This window comes from Kogia breviceps, chromosome 8 (genome assembly GCF_026419965.1).
Source record: "Kogia breviceps isolate mKogBre1 chromosome 8, mKogBre1 haplotype 1, whole genome shotgun sequence".
Taxonomy (NCBI): domain Eukaryota; kingdom Metazoa; phylum Chordata; class Mammalia; order Artiodactyla; family Physeteridae; genus Kogia; species Kogia breviceps.
The window spans coordinates 103,077,239-103,094,102 of record NC_081317.1 but is presented as its reverse complement, the minus strand read 5'-3'; the positions used below and the strand labels follow the sequence as shown (position 1 = coordinate 103,094,102).

Below are 16,864 nucleotides of genomic sequence, written 5' to 3'. Positions count from 1 at the left end.
CACTCCGCGGCATGTGGGATCTTCACAGACTGGGGCATGAACCTGTGTCCCCTGCATTGGCAGGCGGACTCTCAACCACTGCACCACCAGGGAAGCCCTAAAATAAAAATTTTTTTAAAAACCTTTAGAAAGCATTAAAATTAAACACAGGATCTTAAATGTTCTTGCCTCAAAAAGAAATAAAATAAAACAACAACAGAATACCACTATATACTAATCAGATTTTCTAATATTAAAAAGACTGACTATATCAAGTGTTGGTGAGAATGTAGAACAAACTGAAATCTCATACACTGATGGTAGGAATGTAAAATGGTACAGCTACTTTGGAACACAGTTTCTTAGAAAGATAAATGCACACCTATCACATGATCCACGATTCCACTTTCCAGGTATTAACTAAGAGAAATAAAATATGTGTCCATAGAAAAACTTGTGCCCAATATTTACAGCAACTTTATGTGTAATAGCCAACAAGTGGAAACAACAGGTGAGTAGATTTTTAAAACTATGGTATATTCACACAAAAGAATACTACTCAGCAATAAAAAAGGAACAAACTTTTGATACATACAACTACAACTAAGTACATACTTGGATTTTCTTGGCAGTCTAGTGGTTAGGACTCTGCACTGTCACTGCCGAGGGCCTGGGTTCAATTCCTGGTCGGGGAACTAAGATCCCACAAGCCACGTGGCATGGCAAAAAAAAAAAAAAAGTATATACTATATGATTCCATTTATATAAAATTCTAGAAAATGCAAACTAATCTCTAGTGTCAGAGAGAAGATCAGCATTTGCTGCCCACAGGGCAGAAGAAAAGTAAAAGTGAGAAGAGGTTTCAAATAAACATGAGTAACTTTTGAGAGGACAATGGATATGTTCATTTTCTTCATTATGATGTGTCATAGATACAAAAATATGTCAAAACTCATCAAAGTGTATACTTTAAATGTGTACAGTTTATTGTTATTGTGTGTCAATTGTGCCTTAACAAATGTGAAAAAAAGAAATAATAGAATAAAGGAGCCAGAACTAGACTGAAATACAGATTAGGATTGAGTACACAGTAATTACTGGTGGCATTTCAAATTAGTGAGAAAAAAAAGGATCATTAAAAAATGGATAGAGACAAATGAAAATGAAAACGTAACTTTACAAAATGTATGGGATGCAGCAAATGCAGTTCTAAGATGGAGGTTCATAGTGATACAGGTCTTCCTCAAGAAACAAGAAAAATCTCAAATAAACAACCTAACCTACCACCTAAAAGGATCAGAAAAAGAAGAATAAACAAAGCCAAAAGTAGCAGAAGGAAGAAAATAATAAAGATCTGAGAGGAAATAAATAAAATAGAGTTAAAAAAACAATAGAGGGACTTCCCTGGAGGCACAGTGGATTAGAATCCGTCTGCCAATGCAGGGGACACAGGTTCGATCCCTGGTCCAGGAAGACCCGACATGCCATGGAGTAACTAAGCCCATGCGCCACAACTACTGAGCCTGTGCTCTAGAGCCCACGAGCCACAACTACCTAGCCTGTGTGCCACAACTACTGAAGCCCGTGGGCATGGAGCCCATGTTCCACAACAAGAAAAGCCACTGCAAGGAGAAGCCTGCACACTGCAACGAAGAGTAGCCCCCGCTTGCCACAACTAGAGAAAGCCTGCATACAGCAATGAAGACCCAACACAGCCAAAAATTAATAAACAAATAAATATATATATTAAAAAATAAGAAACAGACAATTTAAACAGACTGATCACTAGAAGTGAAATTGAATCTGTAATTTAAAAAAACTCCCTGCAAACAAAAGTCCAGGACTAGACTGCTTCACTGGGGAATTCTTTCCAACTTATAAAGAAATTATACCTATCCTTTTCAAGCTACTCCAAAAAATTGAAGAGGAGGGAACACTCCCATAATCATTCTATGAGGCCACCATTACCCTGATACCAAAACCAGACAAATACCTTTGATGAATATAGATGCAAAAATCCTCAACAAAATATTAGCAAACCAAATCCAACAATACATAAGGATCATACACTATGACCAAGCTGGATTCATTCCAGGGACAGAAGGATGGTTCAATATATGCAAATAAATCAATGGGATACACCACATTAACAAAAAGAAAGCCAAAAACCACATGATGATCTCAACAGACACAGAAAAAGTATTTGAAAAAATTCAACATCCATTCATGATAAAACTGCTCATCAAAGTGGTACAGAGGGAACATATCTCAACATAATAAAGGTCATTTACAACAAACCCAGAGCCAACATAATACTCAATGGTATTGAGCTGAAAGCCTTTTCACTAAATTCAGGAACAAGACAAGGGTGCCCACTCTCACTGCTTACATTCAACATAGTATCGGAAGTCCTAGCCACAGCAATCAGACAAGAAAAAGAAATAAAAGGTATCCAAATTGGAATGAAAGAAGTAAAACTGTCTCTACCTGCAGATGATATGATACTCCATTTTCAGAATGCTAAAGTCTCCACACAAAAACTATCAGAATATATGAAGTGAGCAAGGTAGCAGGGTGTAAGATCAATACACAGACATCTGTTGCATTACATACACTAACAATGAAATACCAAAAGCAGAAACTAAAAAAACAATCTCTTTTAAAATTACATCCAAAAAAGGTAAAATACCTAGGAATAAACTTAACCAAGGAGGTGAAAGACCTACACTCTGAAAACTATAAAATAATGATAAAGGAAATTAAAGATGATTCAAAGAAAATGGAAAGCTATCCCATGCTCTTGGACTAGAAGAATTAATATTGTTAAAGTGGCCATACTACTCAAAGCAACCTACAGATTTAATGCAATTCGTATCAAAATACCCAGAACATTTTCCACAGAACTAGAACAAATAATTCTAAAATTTATATGGAACCACAAAAGACCCCAAACTGCCAAAGCAATCTTGAGAAAAAAGAACAAGTTGGGGTATCACCCTCCCAGACATGAGACTATACTACAAATCTACAGTAATCAAAACAGAGTGACACTGGCACAAAAACAGACTGTAGATCAATAAACATAGATCAATAGATCAGAGAGCCAAGAAATAACCCCATGCAGCTAGAGTCAATTAATCTATGACAAAGGAAGCAAGAATATACAATGGAGAAAAGACAGTCTTTTCAACAATGGTGTTGGGGAAAACTGGCCTACATGGAAAACAATGATATTAGACTTTCTCACACCATATACAGAAAAAAAAACTCAAAATGGTTTAAAGATCTAAATGTAAGACATGACACCATAAAACTCCTAGAAGAGAACACTGGTGAAACTTTGACGTAAATCGTAGCAATATTTTCTTAGATCAGTCTCCCAAGGCAAAAAAAATAAATAAATAAAAGCAAAAATAAAGAAATGGGACCTAATCAAACTTAAAGGCTTTTGCATAGCAAAGGAAACCATCAACAATACATACAGACAACCTACAGAATGGGAGAAAATATATGCAAACGATGCTACTGCCAAGTGATTAATTTCCAATATACAAACAGCTCAATATGAAAAAAATAAACAATCTTAAAAAATGGGCAGAAGAACTAAATAGACATTTCTCCAAAGAAGATATACAGATTGCCAACAAACACATGAAAGAATGCTCAACATCATTAATCATTAGAGAAATGAAAATCAAAACTACAATGAGATATCATCTCACACCAGTCAGATTGGCCATCATCAAAAACTCTAGAAACAATAAATGCTGGAGAGGGTGTGGAGAAAAGGGAACACTCTTGCACTGCTGGTGGGAATGTAAATTGATACAGCCGCTATGGAGAACAGTATGGAGGTTCCTTAAAAAACTACAAATAGAACTATCATACGACCCTGCAATCCCACTACTGGGCATATACCCTGAGGAAACCATAATTCAAAAAGAGTCATGTACCAAAATGTTTATTGCAGCTCTATTTACGATAGCCAGGACATGGAAGCAACCTAAGTGTCCATCAACAGATGAATGGATAAAGAAGATGTGGCACATATATACAATGGAATATTACTCAGCCATAAAAAGAAATGAAACTGAGTTATTTGTAATGAGGTGGATAGACCTGGAGTCTGTCATACAGAGTGAAGTAAGTCAGAAGGAGAAAAACAAATACAGTATGCTAACACATATATATGGAATCTAAGAAAAAAAAATGTCATGAAGAGATTAGTGGTAAGACGGGAATAAAACACAGACCTACTAGAGCATGGACTTGAGGATATGGGGAGGGGGAAGGGTAAGCTGTGACAAAGTGAGAGAGTGGCAGGGACATATACACACTATCAAATATAAATTAGATAGTTAGTAGGAAGCTGCCACATAGCACAGGGAGATCACCTCTGTGCTTTGTGACCACCTTGAGGGGTGGGACAGGGAGGGTGGGAGGGAGGGTGACGCAAGAGGGAAGAGATATGGGAACACATGTATATGTATAACTGATTCACTTTGTTGTAAAGGAGAAACTAACACACTATTGTAAAACAGTTATATTCAAATAAAGATGTTAAAAAAAAAAAACTACATACAGACAACCTACAGAATGGGAGAAAATATATGCAAACAATGCTACTGCCAAGTGATTAATTTCCAATATACAAACAGCTCAATATGAAAAAAATAAACAATCTTATCAAAAAATTTAGTTTAGAAGAACTAAATAGACATTTCTCCAAAGAAGACATACAGATGGCCAACAGACAATGAAAAGATGCTCAAAATCGTTAATTATCAGAGAAATGCAAATCAAAACTACAATGAGGGGCTTCCCTGGTGGTGCAGTGGTTGAGAGTCCGCCTGCTGGTGCAGGGGACACGAGTTCGTACCCCAGTCCGGGAAGATCCCACATGCCACGGAGGAGCTAGGCCCGTGAGCCATGGCCACTGAGCCTGCATGTCCGGAGCCTGCGCTCCACAACGGGAGAGGCCACAACAGTGAGAGGCCCGTGTACTGGGGAAAAAAAAAAAACTACAATGAGGTATCACCTCACTCTGGTCAGAACGGCCATTATCAAAAAGTCTATAAATAATAAATGCTGGAGAGTGTGTGGAGAAAAATGCACCCTCTTCTACGCTGTTGGTGGGAATGTAAATTGGTTCAGCCACTATGGAGAACAGTATGGAGGTTCCTTAAAAAACTAGAAATGGAACTACCATATAATCCAGCAATTCCAATCCTGGGTATATATCCAGAAAAAAACAAACACTCTAATTTGAAAAGATACATGTACCCCAATGTTCATAGTGGTACTATTTACAATAGCCAAGACATGGAAACAACCCAAATTCCCATCAACAGATCATTGGCTTAAGAAGATGTAGTATATATACACAATGGAAAAATACTCAGCCATAAAAAAGAATGAGATATTGCCATCTGCAGCAATAAGGATGTTCCTAGAGAATATTACACTTAGTGAAGTAAGTCAGGCAGAGAAACATAAATCACCTGTATATGGAATCTAAAAAAATATACAAATGAACCTATATACAAAACAGAAACACACTCACAGACATAGAAAACAAACTTTTGGGTACCAAAGGGGAGAGAGAGGGGGAGAGGAACAAATTAGGAGTATGAGATTAACAGATACAAACTACTATACATAAAATAGATAAGCAACAAGAATTTACTGTATAGCACAGGGAATTATACCTAATATCTTGTAATAACTTATAACGGACTATAATCTGCAAAAAAGAAGAATCACTATGCTGTACACCTGAAACTAACACAATACTGTAAATCAACTATACTTCAATTTTAAAAACAGAAAAGAAAAAAATAAATAATTTCCTACTCATTTAAAAAATAAAATTCTTTATGAATTTAAAATTAATATGTAGAGACTGCCCTGGTAGCACAGTGGTTAAGAATCCACCTGCCAATGCAGGGGACATGGGTTCGAGCCCTGGTCCAGGAAGATCCCACATGCCGTGGAGCAACTAAGCCCATGCACCACAACTACTGAGCCTGCGCTCTAGAGCCCATGTTCCACAACAAGAGAAGCCACCGCAATGAGAAGCCCACATACCGCAATGAAGAGTAGCCCCCACTCGCTGCAACTAGAGAAAGCCCACATGTGGCAACGAAGACCCAACACAACCAAAAATAAATAAATAAAATAAGTTTAAAACATATTTTTAAAAATTAATATGTAAAAAATTAAACAATAAAACTGGATGAAAACACTCTTGGGAATAAATTCATACAATCTTGGGAATAAAAAATATCCTCACGAACTTCAGAAAAGATGGTCTGTTCTGTAGTAATGGTAACAAGTAGTCATAAGAACCAATTTTAAACCTGCTTAATTAATCTACATCAACTCACCTCAGAAAACACACTTTTACAAGCCAACTCAACCAGTGTCATCCCCTTGTTTCTGGAAATGAGGGAATGATAATCCAATAAGCATCCCACCAAGCACTAATCAATCAACAGTCTCACCTGAGCAACAATGCTTTTTCAGACGATGTTGACCTACTTGGCATGTTTTACGTCTGCAGTCCTGAACTACACACTTCTCAAATACAGTACTCTATATAAGATCAACAGTCTCTTACTGTAGTAAGCAGTAAATCAGCTTTCTCTAAGAGGTCTCATCATCCTTTAATAATTCTGGAGGTCTCAACAAGATAACTGTGAAAACTTCCCAGGCAACACTCCAGGGAATCTCAAACCAATAGATGCACTCACTGGGCCCCTTATGCTTAATTCCACTGTCCTTCAGATCTGCTGCCAAGTTAGTCAATCCCAACAACCATCTGAGGTCTAACTAGTTTCATTAGGCTCCGGTTGCTTTAATAATATTGACCTTTCAGTTTAGAAGTGCATTATCTGGTATATAATTAGACCTAGCTCTTTGTACAAGGTTTTTAGGCTTTTTGTTTTGAAGATATACTATTTGAAAATATTTTTGCTATGAAACTGATTATTCTTCATTTGCTTATTTTGCTTCTGGTATTACTTGTCAATATGCATAAAGTTCTTTCATTTGTTTTTGTTGTGTCCTGGATTTCCTTGTCTCTGTTAAATGTACGAGGGAGTGTTCTATAAGGAATGGATAGAGGCATAAGCCAGCTAAGTCTTGAAACCAAGCCAACCTACTCCTGAGACATTATGGTTGGAGGTCCATTAGATCAGTAAAAATTTGTAAAAAAGCAAATTTCTCAAATGTCATGAAGGCATTCCTTGTCAATTTGTGAAAGAAGGTGACTTTGTTTATTTAGTTCAAATTCCAGGGTCAATGATAGTTGGGTCACTGATCTCATGGCCCCTTCCTATCTGTGGTTGGAACCTGAGATATGGTTCACAAACACACATCCTTAGACGAACTTAGTGCTTCTTTCTCTTGTTGGTCATGGGTTTGCTAATGTCAGAGTCTCAACGTCTCCCTGCTTCTGATATAAAGACACACTACAATCCTAAGTCTTGCACTTTCCTTGGTAAATAGAAAAAAAATTTTTTTGAGTTAAAGTTAAAATGCCCAACGTGCACATGTGACATTCTCCAGTATAGATCACATGCTAAATCATAAAACAAACCTCAATAAAAGGATAGAAATATACAAAGTAAGTCCTCTGACAACCACAGAATGAAATTAGAAATAAATAACAGGAAGAAATTTGGGAAGTATACAAGTATGTGGAAATTAAACAACATATTACCCTAGATAATCAATGGGTCAAACAAGACATTACAAGGGAAATTAAAAAAATACTTTGAGTTAGATGAAAATGAAAACACAACATAATCAAACTTACAGGATACAGCTAAAGCAATACTTACAGGAGAATTTATAGATGTAAATTCCTATATTAAAAAGAAAAAATACCTCAAATAAATAACCTAAACTTCTACCTTGAGACACTGGAAAAAGAAGAGCAAACTAAACCTGAAACAAGCAGAAGATGAGATGACAGGGGGTTGGGAGCCCATGAGTAGCTTCAGGATTGGGGATGGTCCCCCGAAAGACTAAGGCATAACCTAGTCTTTCAGCCCCATAACTGAGAACTTTCAGCCCCACCCCTCAATTTCTGGGGAGGGGAGAGGGGGCTGCAGATTGAACTTGGTCACCAAAGACCAATGATCTAACCAATAATGCCTACATAACAGCACCTCCATAAAAACCTCTAACTGATGGGTTTGGGGGAGCTTTTTGACTGCTCAATTCATGGAAGTGCTGGGAGGGTGGGTGTGCCTCGAGAGAGCATGGAAGCCCCTGACCCCCTATTCTCCTCCACTGCTCCAAGCATTTCTTCCATTTGGCTCTTCCTGAGTTTGCACCCTTTATAAAGAACCAGTAATAGTAAGTTTAAAAACATTTAAAAATAAAGCAAGCAGAAGGAAGGAAATAATAAATATGAGTGGAAAGTAATGAAACAGGGACATCAACAAAACCAAACGCTGTTTTTTTTAAGAGGTCAACAATGCTAGACCACCTATGGAAAAAAGGAGACCCAGATTGCTAAAATCAGGAATAGGGAACATCACTACTGGCCTCACAGAAATAAAAAGGATTATAAGGGAATACTCTGAACAGCAGTATGCCAACAAATTAGATCCCTTTAAATGAAATGGATAAATTCCTAGAAAGTCATAAACTACCAAAACTGACCCAAGAATAAATTAAAAATGTGAAGAAACCTCTAACAAGACAATGAATTAGTAATTGAAAAGCTGAACACAAAGAAAAACCCAAGCCCACATGGCTTCACTGTTGAATTTCTACTGAGCATTCAAAGAAGAATGAATACTCATCCTTCACAACTCTTCAAAAAAACAGAACAGGGAGGGAATACTTCCCATTTTTTTCTATAAGGTCAGTATTACCCAGATATCAAAACCAGACAAAGACATCACAAGAAAACTACAGACCAATACACACACAAAAATTCCCAACAAAATACAAGCAAACCAAATCCAGCAACATAGGAAAACAATTAAACAATATGACCAAGTGGGATTTATCCCAAGAATGTAAGGCTGATTTAACATCCAAAACTCAATTTAAAAATCAGATAGAATTTTTAAAGTGGTCATCTCTATAGACACAGGAAAAGCAGTCAACAAAATCCAACAGCCTTTCATGATAAAAACACTCATCAAACTAAGAATAAAAAGGAACTTCCTCAACTTGATAAAGGGCATCTTCAAAAACCCATAACTAACATCATATTTAATAATGAAAGACTGGATGTTTTTCCCCCCTAAAATCAGAACAGGAAAAGGATGTCCACTCTCACCACTTCTATTCAGCATTGTACTAAAGGTCCCGGCAGGGCAATTCAACAAGAAAAAAATAAAAGACATCCATATTGGAAAGGAAGAAGTAAAAATATCTCGATTTTCAGATGACATGATCTCTTATATAGAAAATTCCAAGGTATCCATGAAAAAACTATTAGAAAAAATGAATTCAATGAGGCTGAAGGATAAAAGATCAATATACAAAAATCAACTGTATTTCTATACACTTGCAATGAACAATCCAAAAATGAAATTTAAAAATTCAATTTACAAAATCCTCAAAAAGACTATAATACCTGTACTTAGGAATAAATGTGAAACTTATACTCTGAAAACTACAAAACACTGTTTAAAGAAATTAAGGAAGATCTAAATAAATGGAAAAACTCTTGTGTTCATAGATCAGAAGACTTAATATTGTTAAGACAGCAATACTCTTCAAATTAATCTACCAATTCAACAAAGCCCTATCAGAATTCCAGTTGACATATTGGTGGAGTTTGACAAGCTGATTCTAAAATTCATATACAGTGCAAGAGATCCAGAATTATCAAAACAATCTTGAAAAAGAACAAGGTTGGAAGGCTCGTATTTCCCAATTTCAATTAAAGACAGTCATATAAACCGATGGAACAGTACTGAGAGTCCAGAAATAAACCCATGTGTTGAAATGATTTTCAACAAGGGTGCCAAGAACATTCAGTGGAGGAAAGAACAGTCTTTCCAATAAATGGTGCTGAAATAACTGGATAACTTCATTCTTTTGCATGTGGATGCAAAAGAATGAAGCTGGACCCCTACCTCATACCACATACAAAAATTTATTCAAAATAAATCAAAGACCTAAATATAAGAGCTAAAACTGTAAAACTCTTAGAAGAAAACATAGGAGTAAATCTTTATGGCCTCAGATTTTGCAATGGATTTTTACGTGACACCAGGAACACAAGCAGCAGAAGAAAAAACAGATAAACTGGACTTCATGAGATTGAAAATTTTTGTGTTTCAAATGACATTATCAAGAAACTGAAGAAAACCTACAGAATAAGAAAAAATTTCCAAATCATGTATCTGATAAGAGACTTGTATCTTGAATGTATAAAGAAATCTTGCAATGATTCAATTTAAAAAGCAGGCAAAGGATCTGAAAAGACATTTCTTCAAAGAAGATATACAAATAGCCAATAAGCACATAAACAGATTTTCAACATCATTAATCATCAGGGAAATGCAAATCAAAACCACACCATTTCCCATCCACTTGGATGATGAGAATCATAAACACAGATAATAATAAGTGTTGGTGAGGATATGGACAAATCAGAACCCTCACACACTGTTGATGGGAATGTAAAACAATACAGCCACTTTGGAAAACAGTCTGGTAGTTCCTCAAATGGTGAAACATAAAGCTAACACATGATCCAGCAATTCCAATTGTAGATATCTACAGAAGAGAGATGAAAACATAGTCTAAAAGAGACTTGAGGGCTTCCCTGGTGGCGCAGTGGTTGGGAGTCCGCCTGCCGATGCAGGGGTCACGGGTTCGTGCCCTGGTCCGGGAGGATCCCACGTGCCGCGGAGCGGCTGGGCCCGTGAGCCATGGCCGCTGGGCCTGCGCGTCCGGAGCCTGTGCTCCGCGGCGGGAGAGGCCACAGCAGTGAGAGGCCCGCATACCACAAAAAAAAAAAAATAAATAAAATTAAAAAAATAAATAAAAAAAAATAAAAGAGACTTGAATGTTGCACATGTTTGTGAATGTTCATAGCAGCATTATTCGTAATAGCCCCCAAAGTGAAAACAACTCAAATGTCTGTCTGTAAACGAATGTATAAAACAAAATAAGATACCACCATTCAATGCAATATTATTCAGCCACTGAAAAGGAATGGAGCACCTATATAGGCCACAACACATATGAACCCTGAAAACATTGCTAAGTGAAAGATTATTACACATATGTGATCCTATTTACATGAAATGTCCAGAATAGGTCAATCTATAGATATAGAAAGCATATCAGTGGTTGCCTATGTCTGGGGGAAAATGAGGGAATTAAGAAGTGATGGCTAAGAGGTGCAGGATTTCTTTTTCTTTTTTAAAAATAAATTATTTTATTTACTTTTGGCTGCATTGGGTCTTTGTTGCTGGGCACGGGCTTTTCTCTAGTTGTGGTAAGCAGGGGCTACTCTTTGTTGTGGTGCGCGGGCTTCTCATTGCAGCGGCTTCTCTTGCCATGGAGCACGGGCTCTAGGTGCACGGGCTTCAGTAGTTGTGGCACACAGGCTTAGTTGCTCCACGGCATGTAGGATCTTCCCAGACCAGGGCTCGAACCCATGTCCCCTGCATTGGCAGGCAGATTCTTAACCACTGTGCCACTAGGGAAGCCCCAGGATTTCTTTTTGAGGCCATGAAAATGTTCTAAAATTGACTGTTCAGACGGATGTACAGCTATGTGAATATATTAAGCCACAGTTAAAATGGGTGAATTGAATGGTGTGTGAATCATGTCTTAATAAAGCTGTTAAAAAATATCACATATATAATTACTTCACAGTTTCAGTGGGTCAGTAATTTGGGTGTGGCTTAATTGGGTGCCTCTGGTTCAGCATCTTGCACAAGGCTGCAAGATGTCAACCAGGGCTGCAGACATCTCAAGCCTCAACTGAAGGAGGATCTGGTTCTCAGCTCACTTCATTGGGGTGCTCCACAACGTGGCAGCTGGCTTCCCCAGGGTGAGTCACCTGAGACAGCAAGAGAGAGCATCTAAGACAGACACCATAGTCTGTTTATAATCTCACTTCAGAAGTGACATTCATTGACACCAAAAGCAAAGGCAACAAAGGCAAAATTAACAAGTAGGACTATATCAAACCAAAAAGCTTGGGACTTCCCTGGTGGCGCAGTGGTTAAGAATCTGCCTGCCAATGCAGGGGACACAGGTTCAATCCCTGGTCCGGGAAGATCCTACATGCTGTGGAGCAAATAAGCCCATGCACCACAACCACTGAGTCTGTGCTCTAGAGCCCGCGAGCCACAACTACTGAAGCCTGCACGCCTAGAGCCCATGCTCTGCAATAAGAGAAGCCACTGCAATGAGAAGCCCGTGCACTGCAAGGAAGAGTAGCCCCTGCTCACCACAACTAGAGAAAGCTCACACGCAGCAACAAACCCAACACAGCCAAAAATAAATAAAATAAATAAATTTTAAAATAAAACACCCATTTCTCTTAAAAAAAAAAAAAAAACAAACCTAAAAGCTTCTGCACAGCAAAGGAAACCATCAACAAAATGAAAAGACAACCTACAAAATGGGAGAAAGTATTTGCAAATCACATATCTGATAAAGGGTTAATATCCAAAATATATAAAAAACTCACATAACTCAATAGCAAAAAAAAAAAGCAAACAATCTGATTAAAGAATGGGCAAAGAATCTGAACAGATATTCTTCGAAAAAAGACATACAGATAGCCAACAGGTACATGAAAACATGCTCAACATCACTAATAATCAAGGAAATCAAAACCATGAGATCACCTCACACCTGTTAGAATGGCTATTGTCAACAATACAAGAAACAAGTGTTGGTAAGCATGTAAAGAAAAGGGAACCCTTATACACTTTGGTGGGAATGTAAATTGGTGCAGCCACTATGAAAAACAGAATGGAGGGTCCTCAAAAAACTAAAAATAGAACTACCATATAATTCAGCAATTCCACTTCTGGGAATTTATCCGAAGGAAATAAAAACACCAACTCAAAAAGATATATGCACTACCATATTTGCTGCATTATTTACAAAAGCCAAGACCTAGAAGCATCCTAAGTGTCCATGAATAGATGAATGGAAAAAGAAAACGTACATATATGTACACACACACACACACACACACACACACACACACACACACACAATGCAATATTATTCAGCTACAAAGAAAAGAAGGAAATCCTGCCATTTGTGACAACATGAATGGACCTAAAGGGCATTTATGTTAAGTGAAATAAGGCAGACAGAGAAAGACAAATACTGTATGATTTGATGTATGTGTGAAATCTAACAGAAAGAAATGGAGGGACAGAGGGAGGAAGGGACAGAGGGAGGGAGGGAGGGAGGGAAGAAGGAAGGAAGGAAGGAAGGAAGGAAGGAAGGAAGGAAGGGAGGGAGGGAGGGAGAAACCAAACCTTCAACTCATCCATACAGAGAACAGATTGGTGGTTGCCAGATGCAGGGGGTAGGAAATAGGTAAAATGGGTGAAGGTGGTCAAAAGGTACAAATTTCCAGTTATAAAATAAACATGTCCTGGGGTTGTAATGTACAACATGGTGACTATAGTTAATAATAGTATACTGGGGGCTTCCCAGGTGGCGCAGTGGTTGAGAGTCCGCCTGCCGATGCAGGGGACACGGGTTCGTGCCCCGGTCCGGGAGGATCCCACATGCCACGGAGCGGCTGGGCCCGTGAGCCATGGCCGCTGAGCCTGTGCGTCCGGAGCCTGTGCTCCACAACGGGAGAGGCCACAGCAGTGAGAGGCCCACGTACAGCAAAAAAAAATAATAATAATAGTATACTGTATATTTGAAAGTTGCTTTCAAATCTTAAAAAGTTCTCGCCACAAGAAAAAATTTGTTTATGTCTGGTAATGGATGTTAACAAGACTTACTGTGGTGATCATTTTGCAATATATACATACATTATGTTGTACACTTGAAATTAATAAGACATTATATGTCAATTACATCTCAATTTTCTTTAAAGTAATATTCTATCCAATCCCTTTTGCCACATTTTTTTAAAAACTGTAGTATAGTTGATTCACAATGTTGTGTTAGTTTCACATGGACAGCAAAGTGATTCAGTCATATATATATATCTATTCTTTTTCAGATTCTCTTCCATTATAAGTTATTACAAGATATTGAATATAGTTCTCTATGTTATACAGAAGATCCTTGTTGTTTATTTTGTATACAGTAGTGTGTATATATTAATCTTAAACTCCTAATTTATCCCTCCCCATCTTTCCCCTTTGGTAACCATAAGTTTGTTTTCTATGTCTGTGAGTCTATTTCTCGTTTGTAGATAAGTTCATTTGTAACATTTTTTTAAAGATTCTACATATAAGTCATAACATACAACATTTGTCTTTCTCTGTTGACTTACTTCACTTAATATGATAATCTCTGGGTCCAGCCATGTTGCTGCAAGTGGCATTATTTCATCCTTTTTATGGCTGAGTAATATTCCATTGTGTGTGTGTGTGTGTGTGTGTGTGTGTGTGTGTGTGTGTGTGTGTGTACACACACACCACATCTTTATCCATTTATCTATCAGTGGTCATTTAGATTGGTTCCATGTCTTGGCTATTGTAAACAGTGCTGCTGTGAACACTGAGATACATGTATCTTTTCAAATTAGAGTTTTCTTTGCATATATGCCCAGGAATGGAATTGCTGGATCATATGGTAACTCTATTTTTAGTGTTTTAAGTAATGGAGGTTCCTCCATATTGTTCTCCATTGTGGCTGTACCAATTTACATTCCCACCAACAGTGTAGAGGAGGGTGCCTTTTTCTCCACACACTCTCCAGCATTTATTATTTGTAGACTTTTTGATGATGGCCATTCTGACCAGAGTGAGGTGATACTTCATTGTAGCTTTGATTTGCTTTTCTCTAGTTTTGATTTGCATTTCTCTAATAATTAGCAATTTTGAGCATCTTTTCATGTGCTTGTTGGTCATCTCTATGTCTTCTTTGGAGAAATGTCTATTTAGGTCTTCTGACCATTTTTTAATTGGGTTGGTTGTTGCCATATTTCATTCATTAGAAACAAGTCAATAAATCCAGCCCACACTCAGGGGGGTAGGGGGAGTTGATTACAGAAGGGCCCAGCAGCAGAAATACTGGGAAACCACATTTAGACACATTACAGGTATTCCTCAGAGATACTACGGTTAAGTTACAGACAACTGCAATAAAGCGAGTATTACAAAGCAAGTCACTCAAAATTTTTGGTTTCCTAGTGCATGTAAAAGTTGCATCTGATGAAACTGTAAACTCACAGATGTTCAATGAGCCCCAGTAATTTAAAAAATATAAAGAAAACTAAAGGCAGTTTTTAATCAAATAGATTAAATCAAGTTGGTTTAATCCGAAAAACAGTCTAAGAAGAAAGACAAATTATGCAGGATAACACAGATAAGAATGATAGCAAACTTCTTTGTGGAGACATGGAAAGCCAGAATAGGAGTGCCATCTTTGAAGCTCTGAAAGAAAAAAATTTTAAGCTAAGATTCCATACTCATCAAAAATATGTTTCAGGACTTCCCTGGTGGCGCAGTGGTTGAGAGTCTACCTGCCAATGCAGGGGACATGGGTTCGGGCCCCGGTCCGGGAAGATCCCACATGCCGCGGAGCGGCTGGGCCCGTGAGCCATGGCCGCTGAGCCTGCGCGTCCAGAGCCTGTGCTCCGCAACGGAAAAGACCACAACAGTGAGAGGCCCGTGTACCGCAAAAAAAAAGAAAAAAAAAAAATCTTTCAAAAATGAAAGTGAAATAAACACTTTTTAAAAAATTTGTGTTTACACTATACTGTGGTCTATTAAGTGTGCAGTAGTGTTGTCTAAAACTTGTACGTGTCTTAATTTAAAAATACTTTATTGCTAAAAAATGCTAACCATCATGAGCCTTCATCCAGCTGTAATCTTTTTTTGCAATAGTAACATCAAAGATCATTGATTGCAGATCACCATAACAAACATAATAATGATAAAAAGTTTGAAATATTGTGAGAATTATCAAAATGTGACAGAGATACACAAAGTGAGCAAATGTTGTTGGAAAAACGGTGCCAACAGACTTTTTTGATGCAGGGTTGCCACAAACCTTCAACCTGTAAAAAACACCATAATACATAGTGCAATTAAATGAGGTATGCCTGAATAGTGAGACTGCTGAAAACCAAAAGCCAAAAAATAATAATAATAATATCTTAAAAAAAAAAAGATATGTCATTAGCAGATTCCACACTAAAGGAAATACTACAGGGGGTTCTTCAAGCAAAGGGAAAATAAGATAGAATCCTAAGAGATGCAGAAGAAATGAAGAACTAAGAAAATTTCAGAATACTGGAGTAAAGAGGAGCTCCCAAAACTCCCAAGGGAGCATGTGGGAGAAACACAGATTCTGAAATCAGAATGGAAGATGGCAGAGAAGGAAGACTCTGAGCTCACCTTCTCTCATGTTACTGAAATGACAGCTCTCTCCCCTCTCCATCCCACCCCTAGTACTCCTGATCTCTCCTACCCTCTGTTCTACCTTTTCTTTCCTCCATACCTCTTATCACTTCTAGTACCCTATACAATTTACTTATCGTGCTTATTATTTACTATTTATCTCACCTGACTACAATGCAAACTCCATGAGGAGGGATCTTTGTTTTGTTAACTGATAAGTTCCAAAACTCTGATACAAACTGGAGCGCTATAAATATATGCTGATGGAATGAATGAATTTATCAGATAAGCAAAGATTCATAAGCTTGATGACACCCAGTAGTTATACATAGCTGGTG

The 16,864-nt window shown here is 37.6% G+C and overlaps 1 protein-coding gene across 4 annotated transcripts in view; it reads right to left on the bottom strand.

The window, feature by feature from the left end:
- Positions 1-16,864, bottom strand: part of PIWIL2 (piwi like RNA-mediated gene silencing 2) — a 113,179-nt gene that overhangs the window by 57,789 nt on the left and 38,526 nt on the right. The window lies entirely within an intron of this gene.